The following is a 22540-nucleotide window of genomic DNA, read 5'->3' on the forward strand; positions in this document are numbered from 1 at the left end:
ACAGTGGCGTTTTGTAGCACATGTGTTTCGGGACGGTTTCCTCAACTTATCACTAATACTGTGGACTTACAGATCTGTGTCATGTGTATTCCCTATGTGCCTATACTACACTCCTGGAAATTGAAATAAGAACACCGTGAATTCATTGTCCCAGGAAGGGGAAACTTTATTGACGCATTCCTGGGGTCAGATACATCACATGATCACACTGACAGAACCACAGGCACATAGACACAGGCAACAGAGCATGCACAATGTCGGCACCAGTACAGTGTATATCCACCTTTCGCAGCAATGCAGGCTGCAATTCTCCCATGGAGACGATCGTAGAGATGCTGGATGTAGTCCTGTGGAACGGCTTGCCATGCCATTTCCACCTGGCGCCTCAGTTGGACCAGCGTTCGTGCTGGACGTGCAGACCGCGTGAGACGACGCTTCATCCAGTCCCAAACATGCTCAATGGGGGACAGATCCGGAGATCTTGCTGGCCAGGGTAGTTGACTGACACCTTCTAGAGCACGTTGGGTGGCACGGGATACATGCGGACGTGCATTGTCCTGTTGGAACAGCAAGTTCCCTTGCCGGTCTAGGAATGGTAGAACGATGGGTTCGATGACGGTTTGGATGTACCGTGCACTAATCAGTGTCCCCTCGACGATCACCAGTGGTGTACGACCAGTGTAGGAGATCGCTCCCCACACCATGATGCCGGGTGTTGGCCCTGTGTGCCTCGGTCGTATGCAGTCCTGATTATGGCGCTCACCTGCACGGCGCCAAACACGCATACGACCATCATTGGCACCAAGGCAGAAGCGACTCTCATCGCTGAAGACGACACGTCTCCATTCGTCCCTCCATTCACGCCTGTCGCGACACCACTGGAGGCGGGCTGCACGATGTTGGGGCGTGAGCGGAAGACGGCCTAACGGTGTGCGGGACCGTAGCCCAGCTTCATGGAGACGGTTGCGAATGGTCCTCGCCGATACCCCAGGAGCAACAGTGTCCCTAATTTGCTGGGAAGTGGCGGTGCGGTCCCCTACGGCACTGCGTAGGATCCTACGGTCTTGGCGTGCATCCGTGCGTCGCTGCGGTCCGGTCCCAGGTCGACGGGCACGTGCACCTTCCGCCGACCACTGGCGACAACATCGATGTACTGTGGAGACCTCACGCCCCACGTGTTGAGCAATTCGGCGGTACGTCCACCCGGCCTCCCGCATGCCCACTATACGCCCTCGCTCAAAGTCCGTCAACTGCACATACGGTTCACGTCCACGCTGTCGCGGCATGCTACCCGTGTTAAAGACTGCGATGGAGCTCCGTATGCCACGGCAAACTGGCTGACACTGACGGCGGCGGTGCACAAATGCTGCGCAGCTAGCGCCATTCGACGGCCAACACCGCGGTTCCTGGTGTGTCCGCTGTGGCGTGCGTGTGATCATTGCTTGTACAGCCCTCTCGCAGTGTCCGGAGCAAGTATGGTGGGTCTGACACACCGATGTCAATGTGTTCTTTTTTCCATTTCGAGGAGTGTATTAGCGCCAGTTTTGTGCAGTGCCACGTTGTGTGGCACCACATTAAGCAGTTATCCTTAATTAATGAGCCTGAGTGTAGTTGGCAGGGATGTAGCCACTGTACATGGCTGTTGGCAGCGGTGGTCCCGTGGATGTACGATCGCAATAAGACCGGACTCCGGGCGGTCACGTAGCAGTACCGAGAGGAGAGACCATTCTGTTTGGTGCATGGACCTGGCGCATCGGACTACATCTGCAGCAGCAGTCTGAACAGAAGTTAACACCACAACGAACTGTCACAAATCGGTTACTTCAAGGACAGCTCCGAGCCAGACGACCAGTTGCATCCATTCCACTGACCCCAAACCACCTCCATTTGTGACTTCAGGAGGGCAGGATGTTTTCTAATGGAAGCTGATTCTGTCTCAGTTTCAGTGATGGCCGTCTGTTGGTTTGAAGGAGACCAGTCGAGGGTCTGCAACGAGCCTGTCTGTGTGCAAGACACACAGGACCTGCGCCTAGAGTTACGGTCTGGGGTGCGATTTCGTATGACAGCAAGAGCACTCCCGTGGTTATCCCACGATCCCTAACTGTAAATTTGTAAACCAACCTGGTAATTCGACCTGTTGTGCTGCCATTCATTAACAGCGTTCCAGGGCGTGTTTTCCAACAGGATAACGCTCGACCACATTCCGCTGTTGTAACCCAACATGCTTAACAGAATGTCGACATTTTGCCTTGGCCTATCCGATCACCAAATCTGTCTCCAATTGAGCGCTTATCAGATGATAACTCCAGCGTCATCCATAGTATTAACAGTCCTTGTATTGACTGACCAAGCGCAACAAGAATGGAACTCCATCCCACAAAACTGACATCCGGCACCCATACAACACAATGCATGCACATTTGCGTGCTTGCATTCGACAATCTTGCGGTTGTACCTGTTATTTATGAACCAGAATTTCACATATGCAATGGCTAATTTCGCGCTCACATTAGCCTGTGATATTGGAATGTTAATCACTTAAGCCGGCCGGGATGGCCGAGCGGTTCTAGGCGCTACAGTCTGGAACCGCGCGACCGCTACGGTCGCAGGTTCGAATCCTTCCTCGGGCATGGATGTGTGTGATGTCCTTAGGTTAGTTAGGTTTAAGTAGTTCTACGTCTAGGGGACTGATAACCTCAGATGTTAAGTCCCATTGTGCTTGGAGCCATTTGAACCAATCATAAACATTGTTTGCAAAAGATAGAACCAAACGACTTTGAACTAAGAGTTCAGTTCTGCAAATGAATTATATTCAATGCATGCACTGAAACTGGCATTTATTTTGCGTATTCATTGTGAAAGGGTGCTGCGGGCTGAAGCTCTTGCTGTAAGGTATAATTTGTTTACATCAGTAGAAAACTAAATATCCATTTCCAACAGTCAGTTCCCCGTATCAAAGTACTCAGCTTACGTTCGTCCAACTTCTGTTATAATTTTGACTTCAAATGTCGCGGACATTATTTAGAGGTACGTTCTGAATGCAAGAATTGACCAAATTTATACTGTTTTGATGAGAAGCCATCGCATTAAGATTCTTGAGATCGTTCACAGGTAAGAATCTTATATTAGTGGTTCATAATGTGTTTAATCATCAGTGGGAGCTCTGAAGCTTGTGTTTTTCACTGTTGGATATTGAAGAGGTTGAGAAAAGTGGTACATGACGTTTTTGATATCCAGAAAAGAAATCAACAGTTGCCTAAAATTTATTGTCCACAGTCGATATGACTGTTTATGGACTATTAGCTGAATACTGAGGAAAATATAACATATTAGTTTAAACAAAACTTGCATGACGATTATACAAAGAAACTCCCAAATATGACTATGGTAAATACCTTGGAATACGTATTTGTTTCTGTAGTTATTACATTTAGACGACAATTAAGTAAATGTAAAACATCATGAATGAATTTCTGCATCTGAAGAAGCTGACTGCTCGACCAGAACACTCGACAAACGACATACATATACATAAAAATAAAAATTAAAAAACATGATATCAGAATTTGAAACGTAAAATGAAGGGTTTCTGAATAAAGGAGTCTTCTGATCTGTCAACGAGTAATATACATGGCTGCAAAACAATTTCTGCTTTGAGGAATAATCTATTCAAATCTCTCTGATTCAAAATGATTCAAATCGCTCTGAGCACAATGGGACTTAACATCTGAGGTCATCAGTCCCCTAGAACTTAGAAATACTTAAACCTAACTAACCTAAGGACATCACACACATCCATGCCCGAGGCAGTATTCTAACCTGCGACCGTAGCGGTCGCGCGGTTCCAGACTGTAGCGCCTAGAACCACTCGGCCACACCGGCCGGCAAATCTCTCTGAAGCAAGTGCATAGTACTCAGTAGAAATCTTATTAAATAGAACTTTTTATCGGTAAAATTTCTAACTCTGTTAGTTTACTTAATTTATCTATATTTCTTCGTATTTCTTGCCGTGAACAAAACAGGATTTTTTGCTTCTTCTATTTGCGCGTACGTGTCTCGTTGTTACGGCACAGTTAGTGGGTTCATCTTCAGTCTACTTTACAGACATTTGGTTGCTGATGTTGCAGTTCAGTCATTTGCAGGACAGCTGGTTTATAACGCAGTGTGTCATCTAAGACATTTTTGTTGGTAGTGGCGGTTTTCACGTTTTCGCATCTCCATAATCAGTAATGACGACAGGCACATTTTCAATGTTTAGTACACGTTCGTCACATAAATAGGTGTGGGTAACGGAAGACAACAACAAATTCAATTTCGCTCAAGCGGAAGTCCTCAAAAATATATGTATTATTCAAGTAAACATAGACTCAAATAGTGAAATTTCTGAAGAAGGTCACCTCAAGCAAGAAGGGAGCTGTTTACGGATTTTCTTGTGTATCAAAAGCTCTTGTCTTGTTTAGCACATTCTTTCTTCATCACTAATAATCACTCTGGATGAACAGGCAGTATTTAATATTTATTACTTTAGTTATTTGTTTGTTTTGATCCACTTCATACCGTATAGGCTATTCACCTAAGCCCCTTAAATTTCTTCATCTTTTTAGTGCTAGTCGATTGTTTCAAATTTCTTTTCTAGGAAACGCACTTATCTGACAAAACTATGCGTCTCTGGTAAGAGTAATGTCATTTTGATGTCCATGCGAATCGTTGTTGTTACCACGATGTTTCATACTGTTACACAGTAAATTATATATAAATTAAAATACAAAAAGAGGCTGCAAATTCGCTTCTAATTTCAAAGGGAAATACTGTGATTATTAATCTGTTTTAGTTTTTTTAACTGTAGTTCTAAGGTATGCATAATTTCGCAAGAAATTTGTGAGCATATCCTAAACTTACCCTACCGAACTTTAATCAAAGTCCGTCATACGGCATACCATACGAATCGGCAGTCTGTTTTCGTACATTCGTGTTCATTGAGCACAGTTGTCTCAGTGAGCAGTATTTCTTGCAGCTGTGGGTATTGGAATGCGTTAGACACTTTACAAAGCGCTGTGGTGTGTCGTACATACCGTTACTCTGTTCTACACGCTTGGAAGCTCGTTCGCAGTCGTGAAGAGCTTCCTGTGTTCATGCATACTACATGGAGATGGCTCTCACCTAATTAAATGTCGCCTTTGCCAACTGTAAAATACACATTATTAGCAAGTTACGCGACACGTAGCATTTTCCTACTGTGTAAAAGCGATTCATGGTGTGAAAGAGATTCGTGTTGACTCGAAGTGCTCCTTCAAGCCAGTAAAACATTAGTCACGGTGTATAAACGGCGAAGATTATCGCGCTCTCTTCAGAAGATTCCCGTAATGCGACGATAGCCATGTTTACATAAACAACGTGCGATTACGGGCTGCAGGCGGCCATTTCATAGTAAGCACGCCACCAACTACAGTTTCAGCAAGGTGTTAGGGGAGAAAAACGAATGAACAACGTAGATGTGCGTCTGGTACTGCGAAATAAAATACACGGGGTCTTGGAGAACAAGCTATTCTACTGGGAAATTAATACCTTGACAACTTATTAGGACTTCCCAGGAGATAAAAATACTTAAGACAATGACTATGAGATTGTTGAAAGCAGACAGTCAGAAAACATGGAAACAGTAATAGTCCTGGAGCAGTTTCAGAGGACGTGAAACGTATTGGTGATTGTACAGGTGCTATCGTTTTTCCACCACTAGCAGTTAATGTTCCTTAGCATCTTGTTGACAGTGATGTTGCACATGTAGGGCACTAATTTCGGAAGGGATAAGGAAAGTAGATTGCCACCGTTTTGGGTAAAGTCAGCATCGCAGACTCGGTCTGGTGTGATCTAGGGAACCCACAGGGACCCAATAGCAATGACAGTATCGACGTCTCCCACGTAGAAGAGCACCGTTTCAATTCAGCGATACCTCATCCTGTCTGTATGAATATTTTGTTATATTGACCAGATCGTTTCAGCTGATGCAGTGCATAATTACAGAAATTCTGATGAATCCCAGAACACAATTATTTTTCATTCCGTAATTCGCAATAGCCACATTTAACTACCATATTAGTAAACGATACTGTTGAGTTTCCTTAGATTTATTTACATGAATTTTATAAATGATAATGTTCGTAATGTGATTAGTGATTAAATTTCACTGATTCAAATAAAACCGAAAATAACGGAGTCCTCACGTGGGTCGGCCGGGTTGGCCGAGCGGTTCTAGGCGCTACAGTCTGGAACCGCGCTACTGCTACGGTCGCAGGTTCGAATCCTGCCTCGGGCATGGCTCTTTGTGATGGTCTTAGGTTAGTTAGGTTTAAGTAGTTCTAAGTTCGAGGGCACTGATGACCTCAGAAGTTAAGTTCCATAGTCCTCAGAGCCATTTGAACCATTTGAACCATCCTCACGTGGCTTAACTATTATAATGAATGCGTGTGTAATTTTAGAGCTATACAATAAAAATCATATTTAATATCTAACGAATTACGAGTATAAGGGCCGGCCGCTGAGGCCGAGCGGTTCTAGGCGCTTCAGTCTGGAACAGCGCTGCTGCTGCGGTTGCAGGTTCGAATCCTGTCTCGGGCATGGATGTGTGTTACTTAGGTTTAAGTAGTTCTAACTTAGGGGACTGATGACCTCAGTCCCATAGTGCTTAGAGCCATTTAAACCCTCTTTGAACGAGTATAAGGAAACAAGAATGAAGAAGAGTGATTTACGTCTTATCAAGTAATTTGTCCGCATGCCGTTCCATATATCCTCCGTATATTGCAAACCGGAGGTGTTTTCAATCTGTCAAGTTCAAATGGTTCAAATGGCTCTGAGCACTATGAGACTTAACATCTGTGGTCATCAGTCCCCTAGAACTGAGAACTACCTAAACCTAACTAACCTAAGGACTGCACACACATCCATGCCCGAGGCAGGATTCGAATCTGCGACCGTAGCGGTCACGCAGTTCCAGACTGAAGCGCCTAGAACCGCCCGGCCACACCGGCCGGCCGATCTGTCAAGTCTCTTCGAACGATCTCCAAATACGATCTCATCTGTAAGTAGCATTTGGTCTTAGAACATGAACGTGATGTAACAGTAGTGTTATAAAATGAAGATATAAGTATTCTGAAGCGGAAATTATATTGACAAATCATGAAAAACACATCTATATATAATTATAGTTGACAGTAGAATTGTTATAAATACATAATCATCAGAAAGTAACTTAAGTACGGATACTTTCATTCGTTAACGTATTGTGGAGTAATTTATGGGAAAATTCTGCACATAGACACAAAGTATTCATTACACAGAAACGTGTTCTAAGAGTAACATCCGGAATCAGTCCATTGACCTCAAGCGGACAACTGTTTTAAAAAAAACTAGGCATGTTGATAACTGTCAAACAATACATTTACTTTCTTTTGAAGCGTGTTGTGAAGAAACCAGTCGCAGTCTGAAAGCAATAGTAAGGTGCTGGCAAGCAATGGAAGTCTACTCCACTCTCCAGTAAGTGGTATAAATATAACGTATCGCTTGTCTCAGTGGTGTTAGTGGCCGTGTATACTGGCGTAAGCTTCCGGGCGGCGTGTCATTCAAGTGGAAGTAACAAAAGAATAAATATCCTCGTTGCTCGTATTTAATGTAGTTATACTCAGTTGTTTCTTCTCAGATTTACAAAGCTGTCCAATAACGAATTAGTGGCTCATACTCGTATATACTAATTTATAGAGCAAAAAAGTTACCATATTGAAGCACTTTTTTGTAAATCTTCCAAGAAATAACGGAACAAAAGTGCGTTAAATACCAAGATATTTATTCTTTTGTTGCAGGCACTTGCCTGCAACGCTCCTGAAAAAGCTAGTGTCCATTGCACTCGGATGTCTGCGAATGTTTCATTCAAGATTATTTTTGGTGGTGTAAGCAGACAGGGCTGCCTGAACCAAATAACCTCTGTATGAACCATTTTATTGGCACGTCAAAATTAACATACTTCTTGGCCAGAGTTAGGTGCATATGCGCACGTGTAGACTAATTTTTCATATGCCTCTTTATATGGTAGAAAAAGAGGTAGGATAGGCTTGAACGTCCCGTCCCGTCGACAACTAGGTCGTTACATACAAAGAATGTACTAGAACGGGATTGGAGTCGGGAGGTATATCGACCGCGTACTTTTCGAAGTAACCATCCTGCAATTTGCCCAATGCAGTTTAGGGAAACGTTTTCTAAGATTACATCTAGATAGCCTGATGGGGATTCGAGCTATCGACAGCCCAATTCGAAGTCCAGTGTCTTCCAACTGTGCCACCTCACTGTCTTATATAGATGCGTCGATGTATAAGAAGAGGTCGGATGTAATGCAAGTGGATTTTATGTACACATACAGGGGCTAGACAAAAACCCGCCAGGATAGCCGAGAGCGCTAACGCGCTGCTTCCTGGACTCGGGTAGGCGCTCCGGCCCCGGATCGAATACGCCCGGCGGATTAACGACGACGGCCGGTGTGCCGGCCAGCCTGCATGTGGTTTTTAAGCGGTTTTCCGCGTCCCCCTAGGTGACTACCGGGCTGGTCCCCACCTCCCGCCTCAGTTACACGACTCGCAGACATTTGAAACACATTCACACTGTTTCACGATTTACACTAGACGCAGACAGCTGGGGTACACTAATTTCATCCCAGGAGGTATGGGGTGGCGGCAGGAAGGGCATCCGGCCACCCCTTAAAATTAACCATGCCAGATCCGTACTTTACCCTGCTGATGCTGCACAAAATGTGGGATACAGGCTGTAGCAAAAGAAGAAGACAGGGGCTAGACAAAACTATGGAAACTCGACGACAGATCCATGCTTGAACATAAATGCAGATGATAGGGCAAGCCTGCAGGTTGCGCTGTTTTATTTGACCACACACGGGCCTTATACAGTGTCGTCAACACTTGCCAATCGTATTCAGAACAGTGTTCTGTGTTGTGAGTGCATTATCTCGGAGCTAAGTAATTACATAAGTGGGCAAATTGTTGGTGTTCGTGCGGTGGGTCTTCCGGAACCAAGGGAGCCGAAGTGTTTGGTGTTTTAAAAGGCACTGTATCGAAAATTTATACCACATACGGGAGAGTGAAATAACATCGTCCGCTAAGTCACAGCGCAGACGCAGACGGGGCGTGAGTCGTACTTGGGTAGCTCAGTTGGTAGAGCATTTGCCCGCGAAAGGCAAAAAAAAAATGGTTCAAATGGCCCTGAGCACTATGGGACTTAACAGCTGTGGTCATCAGTCCCCTAGACCTTAGAACTACTTAAACCTAACTAACCTAAGGACATCACACACATACACGCCCGAGGCAGGATTCGAACCTGTGTCCGTAGCAGACGCGCGGTTCCGGACTGCGCGCCTAGAACCGCGAGACCACCGCGGCCGGCGCGAAAGGCGAGTCTCGGTCCGGCACACAATTTTAATCTGCCAGGAAGTTTCGTCAGTAAGCAAAACTGGCGCATTTGGGACACTCAGCCGGCCGAAGTGGCCGTGCGGTTAAAGGCGCTGCAGTCTGGAACCGCAAGACCGCTACGTCGCAGGTTCGAATCCTGCCTCGGGCATGGATGTTTGTGATGTCCTTAGGTTAGTTAGGTTTAACTAGTTCTAAGTTCTAGAGGACTAATGTCCTCAGCAGTTGAGTGACATAGTGCTCAGAGCCTTTTGAACCATTTGGGACATTCAAAATCCGCATTTCACGCTCGAGAAGTCTCTTCGCCCTCAGCGGGTGACTGAGTGGTGTGCAATGTCCAGTCAAGGAATAATCGGTGCGATGTTACTTGATGGCAAGGTGACTACCGAACGGTACGTGAAGGTTTTGGAAGAAGATATCATCCCCATTATCCAGAGTGACCCTGATTTCGGCAGTATGTGATTCATGCAAGACGGATCTCGGCCCCATCGAAGCAGGAGAGTGTTTGATGTTCAGGAGAAGCAGTTTGGGGACCGGAATCTGGCTTTGGGGTACCCCGAGGCCATTGGTATAGGCCTCATTTGTTCGCCATATTCTCATATTCTCCGGTCTCGACAGCATCGATGTGCCGACACTGCAGCGCGTCATGCCGAATTTCGCTATTCGTCTGCGCCACATCGTCGCCAAGGATGGCAGGCAGCCGGTAGCTGTGGTTGAGCGGCCCTTCAGTCCGGAACAGCGCTGCTGCTACGGTCGCAGGTTCGAATCCTGCTTCGGGCATGGATGTGTGTGATGTCCTTAGATTAGTTAGGTCTAAGGGACTGATGACTTCAGGTGTTAAATGTTCAAATGTGTGTGAAATTTTATGGGACTTAACTGCTAAGATAATCAGTCCCTAAGCTTACACACTACTTAACCTAAATTATCCTAAGGACAAACACACACACACCCATGCCCGAGGGAGGACTCGAACCTCCGCCGGGACCAGCCTCAGGTGTTAAATCCCATAGTGTTTAGAGCCATTTGAACCGTATGATGGCAGGCATATCAAACATGTCATAACCTAATTCTGAATATCTGTAATGACATTTACGTGTTTAATGAAGTGTGCGCACGCCGTAGTTTGTAACTAATTTACGTTTTTTTATATACTTCGATAATTGTCACCCTTTACATGCGTTTTGTGATCTTTTATAATGTGTCTTTCACTTTTTAGGAAAAGTTGCAAATGAAAATAAAGTGTGAAACATGCCATATGTTTTGAAGGAAAAATGAGTCAATAAATTTTAGTGTCTTTAACGGTATTACTTATTTCTTTCGTTCTTACTCATGAGTGATTTTCCTCGTAATGTCAATTACTTTCTGGGGGGTTTGTTCCTTACATTCACTTTTACACATCTTCAGTGCAGAAATGTCATCCTTTGATATTAATGTATGGCTGCAGTAGTCTGAGGATTATCAAATTCGGTTCATTGTATTGTAGGTTTGCGTGCTTTGTCTCAAGTTTGTTATTACCGTTTAAATGAAAATTCGTTCAAGGTCTTTTTCACTGAGTGTGTGTTATGTATTCTTGTTTTATGACATGTTCTACATCCTCCAGCATCTCTCCACTATGGATGTACGGACCACAATGTACAATACATCTAATCTGATACAGCAACATTAAAGTGCCGAAGTTCACAAGTGAAGCACCATATCCCTGCAGCAATCTTACAGTTTTTTCAGTCAACAATTCATAACCTAGGAAGCAGGCAGGACAGTTCCATACAACATAGGTGAAATGTTTTTGAAATAATTTATTATACTTTTACAAATACCCTAAGCACTATTTAAGTTTCCATTTTCTTATTTTCTGACAGTCCATGCCGGCGTTCAGCCTTGACCCTCTGGCAGTCGGCCATCCGCAGATCGAGTTGGGCGCAAACTGAAGTAAGATGTGACGCGCGTCCGCTTTTGTGGGTGCAGCAGCGGCGGCGGCGGCTGGGGGCCGGCGCGGCTTGTTTTTCCCACAGTCGGCTGCGCTCGACTTAAAGTGAATAATAATGTCTGTAATTGGCGGAGGGAAGTGGACAGGGCAGTGGTGGCCTTCACAACAGATTGCTAGACCAACTCACTTAACTCATAGCTGCTTCTCGCTCGTCTTTAAAGACCCTCTTGCTGTTCGAGGGGTGTCTGTGAACGGCCAATGCCTGAAATTACTGCCACTTGCGAGGCCGTCGCTCCGGGCACGTGTCTCCCGCTTCAATCTCCTCTGCGAGAAAAGCATGTCGCACGGGGCTTTGGTTACCATCTACATCTGTCTATACGCGCCACAGATGACTTTACTGTGCATACCAGAGGGTACTTCCTACCAAAATTACCCATATATGCCCTATCTCATCCTCCTATTGAGCTGACAGATGATTTTGCCTGTTTACGCACCCTAATATACGAGGAGTGTTTTTTTAAGTAAGTACCGTTTTGAAATTAAAAAAGACGTGCTAATATATCTCAATAATTTTATTTTTACGTGAAAGCCTGTACCTTAATCTACGCACTGACACCATTACAGTCTGATTCTTCCCTACTTAAGAGCGTTTAAGATGCCTCCGATAGTCTTGAGTACCGCCGGCTGTGAAGTATGGGTTGTTATAAGATTTCTTTGTGCTAAGTGTCAGGAAGTCGTTTCTGAAAGCGATCGATATTCATCGTGAGATCTGTGCAGTTTACAGAGAAAAGATTATGAATGATGGAGTGGTAAGAAAGTGGGTGAGAGCATTTAAAGATGGGCGCACAAATGTGCATGATGAACAACGGAGTGGGCGTCCTTCGGTCGTTAATGAAAGTTTGGTGCAGGAAGTGGACAATAAGGTGAGAGAAAACAGACGCTTTACGATTTCCTCCTTGCGGGATGACTTTCCTAATGTTTCCAGTAGTGATTTGTACCACATTGTGACCGAGCACTTGAATTACCGGAAACTGTGCGCACGTTGGGTACCGAAAATGTTGACGGATGTGCACAAAACCAAACGTTTAGACAGTGCATTGACTTTTCTTGAGCGGTACCACAACGACGGTGATGATTTTTTTAAGCCAAATTGTTACGGGCGATGAAACATGGGTGGCCCACGTCACACCAGAATCAAAGCAACAGTCCATGGAAGTTGAGCAAGGGCATCGTTTTGCTGCAAGACTTTGCCCCTCCGCATGTGTCGAATCAGACCAAAGATCTCATCACATCTTTTCGATGGGAAACTCGAAATCATCCTCCGTACAGCCCCGATCTTGCGCCCAGTGACTACCATCTGTCCCTGCGCTTGAAGAAACACCTGGGCGGTCTCCGTCTTCAAGACGATGACAAATACAAATCAGTGGTGAGGCAGTAGTTAACAAGTCAGGCGGCAGAGTTCTATGAGGAGGGTAGACAAAAACTGGTACAACGCTATGACAAGTGCCTCAATATTGACGGAAATTATGTAGAAAAGTAGATTAAGGTACAGGCTTTCATGTAAAAATAAAATTATTGAGATATCTTATCACGTCTTTTCTTTAATTTCAAAACGGTACTTACTTAAAAAACACGCCTCGTATTACAGTTTTTCCTCGTGATCCCTACGGGAGGTATACCACGTAGGCAGCGGACAGGTCGCGCAGTATTTCTCGAATACAGAATCTCTAAATTAAAAAGATTCAGCGGCAATTCAAACATAACCAATTCACAAACAAATACCTCTCGGGCGTTACCGATTTAAGACTACGTATGGCTTGAAATATTAATTTACGGCTGTTAGTTCTGTATCATGAAATACTCAACTTGGAATCCACTACCGCTAGTACAGTTATGAGCATAAAAGTTTTTGGGCAGCCTGTATGGCAAAGTCTCCTACCATTTACTGAGGCTAGATTGAATTGTTTCGCCGGCCGTTGTGGCCGTGCGGTTCTAGGCGCTTCAGTCTGGAACCGCGTGACCGCTACGGTCGCAGGTTCGAATCCTGCCTCGGCCGTGGATGTGCGTGATGTCCTTAGGTTAGTTAGGTTTAATTTGTTTTAAGTTCTAGGAGACTGATTACCTCAGATGTTAAGTCCCATAGTGCTCAGAGCCATTTGAACCATTTTTTGAATGGTTTCATTCCGTTTTAAATTATTCAGAAGAAGAAGAGGAGGAGGAGGAGGAGGAAGAGGAGGAAGAGGCGGAGAGTCAGAATGTTCAAATGTGTGTCAATTCCTAAGGGACGAAAACTGCTAGGTCATCGGTCCCTAGACTGACACACTACTTAAACGAACTTATGCTAAGAACAACACATACACCCATGCCCGAGGGAGGACTCGAACCTCCGGCGGGAGAGGCCACGCAATCAGTGACATGGCGCCTCTAACCGCGCGGCCACTCGGCTCGGCGCATAGTCAGATTTTACATCTACACATATAGGGTGGTCAGAAACAGATTGAGGGGCTTGTAACGGAGTTTCAGAATAGGTTGTGCTGAGAAATAACTGTTAAGAAAAGAATGCGATACTTTACGCCGTTTGCGAGTTAATAAGCATTGAAGGTTGCCAATCAAGTCGTTGCGCGCGAAAATTCAAGCGTCCGCCAGGTACGTTAGTGTCAGCTGTTACAGCGCAGATGATAGCACAAGAAACCGCTTAGACTTTGGCTCGGGTTGCATCCTTACTACCGTCCCACGTCCAATTTTTGTGTCGTTCTCTTGTTCGGTTTCAGGAAACCAAACGAAGCACACATTTGGCGACACCGTCTCTGACGGTATAACACCAACGCGCCGTGAAATACGGTAATGTTACCCTCTGAGAGGATTTCGAAGTTCGACCGCGCGTGTGTCTAATGAACAAGGGTATCGGACCATAATTTCGGATTTGGTGGAATAACAGAAAAAACAAACGGGCTTTAATCTTGGCAGTTAACGAAAGTGGTAAAATCATAACTGGAAAAAAAGAATGAACGGTCACCAGCCCGATTAGGCACATTAATTTGGAAATATACAGGGTGGTCCATTGATCGTGACCGGGCCAAATACCTCATGAAATTAGCATCAAACGAAAAAACTACAAAGAACGAAACTTGTCTAGCTTGAAGGGGGAAACCAGATGGCGCTATGGTTGGCCCGCTAGATGGCGCTGCCGTAGGTCAAACGGATATCAACTGCGTTTTTTAAAATAGGAACCCCCATTTTTTATCACGTATTCGGGTAGTACGTAAAGAAATATGAATGTTTTAGTTGAACCACTTCTTTCGCTTTGTGATAGATGGCGCTGTAATAGTCACAAACATATGGCTCACAATTTTAGACGAACAAGTGGTAACAGGTAGGTCTTTGCTGGCCGGAGTGGCCGTGCGGTTCTAGGCGCTACAGCCTGGAGCCGAGCGACCGCTACGGTCGCAGGTTCGAATCCTGCCACGGGCATGGATGTGTGTGATGTCCTTAGGTTAGTTAGGTTTACTTAATTCTAAGTTCTAGGCGGCTGATGACCTCAGAAGTTAAGTCGCATAGTGCTCAGAGCCATTTGAACCATTTAGGTCTTTCAAATTAAAATACAGAAAGTAGGTACGTTTGAACATTTTATTTCGGATGTTCCAATGTGATACATGTACCTTTGTGAACTTATTTCTGAGAACGCATGCTGTTAGAGCGTGATTACCTGTAAATACCACATTAATGCAATAAATGCTCAAAATGATCTCCGTCAACCTCAATGCTTTTGGCAATACGTGTAACGACCTTCCTCTCGACAGCGAGTAGTTCGCCTTCCGTAATGTTCTCATATACATTGACAATGCGCTGACGCATGTTGTCAGGCGTTGTCGGTGGATCACGATAGCAAATATCCTTCAACTTTCCCCACAGAAAGAAATCCGGGGACGTCAGATCCGTTGAACGTGCGGGCCATGGTATGGTGCTTCGACGACCAATCCACCTGTTACGAAATATGCCATTCAATACCGGTTCAAGCGCACGCGAGCTATGTGCCGGACATCCATCATGTTGGAAGTACATCGCCATTCTGTCATGCAGTGAAACATTTTGGAGTAACATCGGTAGAACATTACGTAGGAAATCAGCATACATTGCACAATTTAGATTACCATCGATAAAATGGGGGCCGATTATCCTTCCTCCCATAATGCCGTACCATACATTAACCCGTAACCCGTCAAGGTCGCTGATGTTCCACTTTTCGTAGCCATCGTGGATCTTCCGTTGCCCAATAGTGTATATTATGCCGGTTTGCGTTACCGCTGTTGGTGAATGACGCTTCGTCGCTGAATAGAACGCGTGCAAAAAATCTGTCATCGTCCCGTAATTTCTCTTGTGCTCAGTGGCAGAACTGTACACGACGTTCAAAGTCGTCGCCATGCAATTCCTGGTTCACAGAAATACGGTACGGGTGCAATCGATGTTGATGTAGCATTCTCAACACCGATGTTTTTGAGATTCCCGATTCTCGCGCAATTTGTTTGCCACTGATGTGCGGATTAGCCGCGACAACAGCTAAAACACCTGCTTGGGCATCATCATTTGTTGCAGGTCCTGGTTGACGTTTGACATGTGGCTGAACACTTCCTGTTTCCTTAAATAACGTAACTATCCAGCGATCGGTTCGGACACTTGGATGATGCCGTCCAGGATACCGAGCAGCATACATAACACACGCCCATTGGGCATTTTGATCACAATAGCCATACATCAACACGATATCGACCTTTTTAGCAACTGGTAAATGGTCCATTTTAACACGGGTAATGTATCACGAAGCAAATACCGTTCGCACTGGTGGAATGCTACGTGATACCACGTACTTATACGTTTGTCACTATTGCAGCTCAATCTGTCACTACACGTACTTTACGTACAACACGAATATGTAAAAAAATGGGGGTTCCTATTTTAAAAAAAACGCAGTTGATATCCGTTTGACCTATGGCAGTGCCATCTAGCGGACCAACCATAGCCCCATCTGGTTTCCCCCTTCGAGCTAGACGAATTTCGTTCTTTGCAGTTTTTTGGTTTGATGCTTATTTCGTAAGATATTTGGTCCGGTCACTATCAATGGACCAATCTGTATATTTGAGAAAATTGAACCTTAGTTATTGAAGTTAATTTTGTTGAGATTTCCCTTTGAATAGCAAACAGGATACAAAGTGGCACAGCAGCATTTTCCAATAACACAAAAAAAAATGGTTAAAATGGCTCTGAGCACTATGGGACTTAACATCTGTGGTCATAAGTCCCCTAGAACTTAGAACTACTTAAACCTAACTAACCTAAGGACATCACACACATCCATGCCCGAGGCAGGATTCGAACCTGCGATCGTAGCGGTCGTGCGGTTCCAGACTGTAGCGCCTTTAACCGCTCGGCCACTCCGGCCGGCTCCCAATAACACACGCATCAGTACATTAGGGGCAGCAAATTTGCACCAAACTCATACTAATGGCAGCCACACTCAACAGCATAACTTAATCAAATACTGAAATGTCACTGCATTAAGTGGCTCTGAGCACTATGGGACTTAACATCTATGGTCATCAGTCCCCTAGAACTTAGAACTACTTAAACCTAACTAACTTAAGGACAGCACACAACACCCAGCCATCACGAGGCAGAGAAAATCCCTGACCCCGCCGGGAATCGAACCCGGGAACCCGGGCGTGGGAAGCGAGAACGCTACCGCACGACCACGAGATACGGGCACTGCATTAAGTGCAGAACTAAATTTGGACATGAGAAGCTTCTATCTTGACTGGCATGAGAAACACAAATAAAGATGAATAACATCATAAATACACTGTTTAAGCTCCTCTACATATACCAGTTTTCCTTAGTAACAGTAATAGTTCAATTTTTTCCTAATAGGTGGAGAATATGATGGGGACCCATAAACTAGTATAGTTTCACTAGTCAAAGCTCTTTGATTATTAAAATAGTGAAGACTAACTCTAAAACCTAATCATTCACTTCACTTAGAGTAGTTCATAAATTACTTTGCAAGACAATAAAATACAAAACTGGGTTTAATTAACTTCAAAAAAGGAACCTTCCATGATCTTACCGAAAATACACCTTCTTTAAAATTGTGCATAATTTTTCTTCTAAAAATACTATCGTAAATCTGTTCATTAAAAAATTATATGTACTTGAATTTTAATTACCTGTGAAGCAAGTATTCTCTGCACTAATATTTACACAATCTCGCACTGTAATCCTACAAAATTATATTTTATAATAAACTAAGGATACTTAAGCAAAAGCCTATCCGTCTTCACTTTTGTGGTTTTAGCTTTAACTTTTACTACTTCTTTTACTTTAGACAAAATATCACTCTCAAACATATGAACGCAAGAATTTTCATTTAAATCCGGATATTCGGTTTTAGTAGCACTTAGGTGAGGACCCTGCGTAGGTTCGTGATTAGGATTGAAAATATTGTTGTGGTCACGAATTTATGTTTTATGTGATTACTATTGATACAACACACAAATTAACTGGTCAATGCCCATATACATTACGCAACTGAATGTATGAAGTCTGTGAAGTCGTGGCGAAGATTGGCGGAAGGCGAGATGACGGCTAACTGTACTCAAGGCTCTTGATAAACGAATGCTCTATAAAATCTCTTCTAGGCGTCGGATTTTCACCATATTAGAGTCATTCCATTATACCGCGAATACCAAATAATAGCCAGATCCACATCCGAGGTAAATCCCTTATAATGCAGCTTCCAATTGCCTCCGTCGAAGCGTGGCGTGCTAAGGCCAGCCGCAAACTGCGTGTCGTTCACACAAAGGAGTCGCTCAGTTCGACCGCCGAACCCACCTTTTACATCGCGCCATGCCATTTTCGTTGCAGTGGGACTTCGCTGCAGCGTTTAAATGTTACAAATACAAGTGCCATAAGCATGAACCAGCTTTTAACGAACATTTTCTTTCTATAAACATATTCATATTATAATAATTTACCATTTCAACATATTTTTTTCTTTTTTAAACTACATTACAAAACTCAAAATTTTCTTACATTAGTTCCAGTAGTTTAAACAACACAGAATACACACTTCATAAATTGCAGATACACAGTTACATAATGTAAACCTACATCTAATCGATTCCTCTACTCAGTTATTTTATTACAGAGGGCGAGCAGCCCTCTGACCGAAGACGTGCCAGCGACCACTCAATTACCGCCGCTTCATGGTAAAAATGGCCACGCGCAGGTATATATATTTGACGACCGAAATTATCTTGCGATTTTCTCAATAACGCTTGAGAAATACGCGCTACTGCTTACACGTTTTTTGTCCTCATGGAGTACTACGATTGTACGAAGTTTGCAGTAAATCCGCGTTCCAAACGTCGTGGCCTCATCTTGTTAGAAGTACTTAAACCTAACTAACCTAAGGACATCACACACATCCATTCCCGAGGAAGGATTCGAACCTGTGACCATAGCAGCGGCGCGGTTCCGGACTGAAGCACCTAGAACCGCTTGGCCACAGCGGCCGGCTATTTCCTAGAGAGAGTTTTGAACTGTTTATAGCAAACCCTACAAATTTTAGCGTATTTTACGTATTTTACTTCACACTTCAAAATTTATTTTCACTGATCATGAGGGCCACGTCTTTATTAGTTTCAAGCTCTAGTACAAGCATTCTTCGGACTGTGGGCACTTGGTGTACCAGAGTATCTTACCGGTCCATTTATATGTGGCGCATGGCAACAAACTATGTCGCTACCACCATTTATTCACGCATATTTCACCAATTTCATCCTCAAGCTCATGAAACAAGTGTCGTGACCTTACAAAAGTACGAAAAATTTTATTAAGTGTCGGATCATAACGATAGAAGGAGTTAGGTTTCGTATGCAAGACGGCCAGCATGGGTGACAGAGGGAAGCCAAACAGAACACTGGGGGCAGGTAACGTTTCCCAATGCAGCTGGACACTATTTGCTTCTTCAAAGCTGATCAAACATATCAGCAAGTAGCACAGCTGACAAATCGCCGATGGCGGCGAGGGTTAAGGTCAACGAAATAAGAGGATACTTTCCAACGCACGTAATTTAAGAATTCCGAGTTACTGCTTGGTACAGCTTCGTACTTGTGTCTTGTACGGCAGCCAGGGGCCCTGTCAGTACTAGTGAAGTAGTTCACAGTGTTGATGACTGATGAATTAGGCCAAGTCGGTGGTATTTAACAGTCTGGGTGACAGTCAAGCACTCGCCTCTGACAGAGGTCCTTTCTAGTAATTACTGAAAGCATCTGGCACACTGATAAAGGGTTTCCGTCCGACACCTCATTAAGTAAATGTGTTTGTTAGAACAATAAATTAATTAAAGAAAGAGTAATAACTTGCTACTTGAACAAACCATTCCTGCCAACTCCATGAGAGTTCAAATGGTTGCCGGCCGCGGTGGCTAAGCGGTTCTAGGCGCTACAGTCCGGAACCGCGCTGCTGCTACGGTCGCAGGTTCGAATCCTGCCTCGGGCATGGATGTGGGTGATGTCCTTAGGTTTAAGCAGTTCTAAGTCTAGGGGACTGATGACCGAAGATGTTGAGTCCCATAGTGCTCAGAACCATTTGAACCATTTCAAATGGTTCAAATGGCTCTGAGCACTATGGGACTTAAAATCTGTGGTCATCAGTCCCCTCGAACTTAGAACTACTTAAACCTAACTAACCTAAGGACATCACACACATCCATGCCCGAGGCAGGATTCGAATCTTCGACCGTAGCGGTCGCGCGGTCCAGACTGAAGCGCCTAGAACCGCTCGGCCACTCCGGCCGGCTCCATGAGAGTTCCCAATCTTCTGTAACCTAACCCCCTCTCATTTCCGTTATAAAGGTTGATTAGAAAGCAAACTAAACGCACAATGTGGATAACGTCCTGACTGTGTCACGCAGTGGCAGGGAACCTGCTCCGGGACGCGACGTAAGACAGAAGTTGGGGGAAACAGCAACTTTTCCTGCATCCTATTCCAATGGAGTTTGTTAAGCAATTATGCGGCCTTTCGCACTGCTGTACACGTAGTGTGCATCTCTTCTTTGAATCATCTCAATGGTTCAAAAATGGTTCAAATGGCTCTGAGCACTATGGGACTTTACATCTGAGGTCATCAGTCCCATAGAACTTAGAACTACTTAAACATAACTAACCTAAGGACATCACACACATCCATGCCCGAGGCAGGATTCGAACCTTCGACCGTAGCGGCCGCGCGGATCCAGACTGAATCACCTAGAACCGCTCGGCCACACCGGCCGGCGAATCATCTCAATCCCTTCCTCGACCCCAGCCCCCCCCCCCCCTTTTTCCTCTCGCTCTCTCACTCTTTCACTCAATCGCTCATATCACTTAACAAACTGATAGATGTCCGAGACCGATAACTAATACTCAGTAATAATTGGTCGGATGACAGTTTTGTAAGTAATGTCCTTCATGGGAGACAGTTCCTCATAAGTCTTCAGATAAATCTCTTCAGCTTCCTTATTTCCCATACCTAAATTAATGTGAGTCTTCTACCTTGAACCACTCCTGAAATAGACTTTCAGGTGCTTGATGGTTGTGACTCATCCGATCTTCTAGACAAATTAAATTTGGAAAATTGTGGTACGGTCTTATGGGACGAAACGGCCAAGGTCATCGGTGCCTAAGCTTACAGACTACGTAATCTAACTTAAACTAACTTACGCTAAGGATAACACACAACACATGCCCGAGGGAGGACTCGAACCTCCGACGGGGAAGCCGCGCGGGCCGTGTCAAGACGCCCTAGACCACGCGGCTACCCCGCGCGGATAGAGAAATTATATCTGATTTATTTACTCACATTTAAATCATTTACTTATGATGAGAGTTAGTGCATCAAAAACTAATTATCTTAAAGCTTTCATGCCTTTCCAAACAAGTTTCTAATAATGCGATCTACCTGTGCATTACTGCATCACATGTCATGGACGTCGGAGACCCAAGGCATTGTCTTGCACGTAATTCGTGTGTGTTGTGAACAGTAAGGGTCCTGTCACATTCCTAGAGGTGCACCGCACCGAACGCTGTTAAAACTTACGACGATTTCTCCTCACTGAAAGCGATGTATTATCATCTTAAAAACTGCAGAGCCCTGAAATGAGGTAAGATGTCCCATTGTTCCAGCTACCTACGAAAGACGGCTGGTAGAAGAAGGACCAGTCCCTTGATATATTCAGTAAAGAAACTAATGGATGACCCACCAGATATAATGACCTGTCATGTGCCTCGCCTACTGCTACATCATTTATTAGTATATCTATGGGGCTTCTGGCCTACTTTGTACTTAAACACTGTATTGAAGCTTGTTATACCACAGATTTTACAACCCAACATGGTGACCACTTCCCAGTTAAACGACATTCAAGACATGATGTCGTCACAAGCCATGCCACTTGTTATCAGCCATGTCATCATCTCATACCAATGACATCGTAGTCATGAAGTACAAGCCATGTCCTTTTTTCAGTGGCATCACATTAGTAGTAAGCTGAAAAAAATGCTTATGAAACATTCTGTCAGCGTGTATCTGTCATGCTCAGTCTAAATGACAAGTAGTATTTTTTTAATAAAATACACTAGCTTCGCTTGAATTACATAAAATGGCACAATCTTTAAAAAATGATATTGCTAATGCTATAGTATTTACAAAAATTACGTAAGCTTCACCTGAATTGTGAAAACTGACACCATTCAGCAAAAATTTCATCACGCACTTACGCACGCACGCACGGACACACACACACACACACACACACACACACACACACACACACACACTAACACACACACACACACACACACACACCTGAATTTTGCTTCATGTTCAAAAGCTTTCTGAACGACTAGTATTATTTATCAACCATACACATAACGTCTTATGCCTATCAAGAAAGTGAAACAGCCGACCATCGTGCAATGTTTTACTGCCATTAAAATGATGTTCTGGCATCCAAAATCTTGGATTGTGACGTCGTCTGGTCAAGGTCAGTGATCTGTGCATGACATCCTGGCGCTATCATAGGAGGACTGACTTGTGATGTTATAGCTAGGGTATTGAC

This window comes from Schistocerca piceifrons, chromosome X, assembly GCF_021461385.2.
Source record: "Schistocerca piceifrons isolate TAMUIC-IGC-003096 chromosome X, iqSchPice1.1, whole genome shotgun sequence".
Taxonomy (NCBI): Eukaryota; Metazoa; Arthropoda; class Insecta; order Orthoptera; family Acrididae; genus Schistocerca; species Schistocerca piceifrons.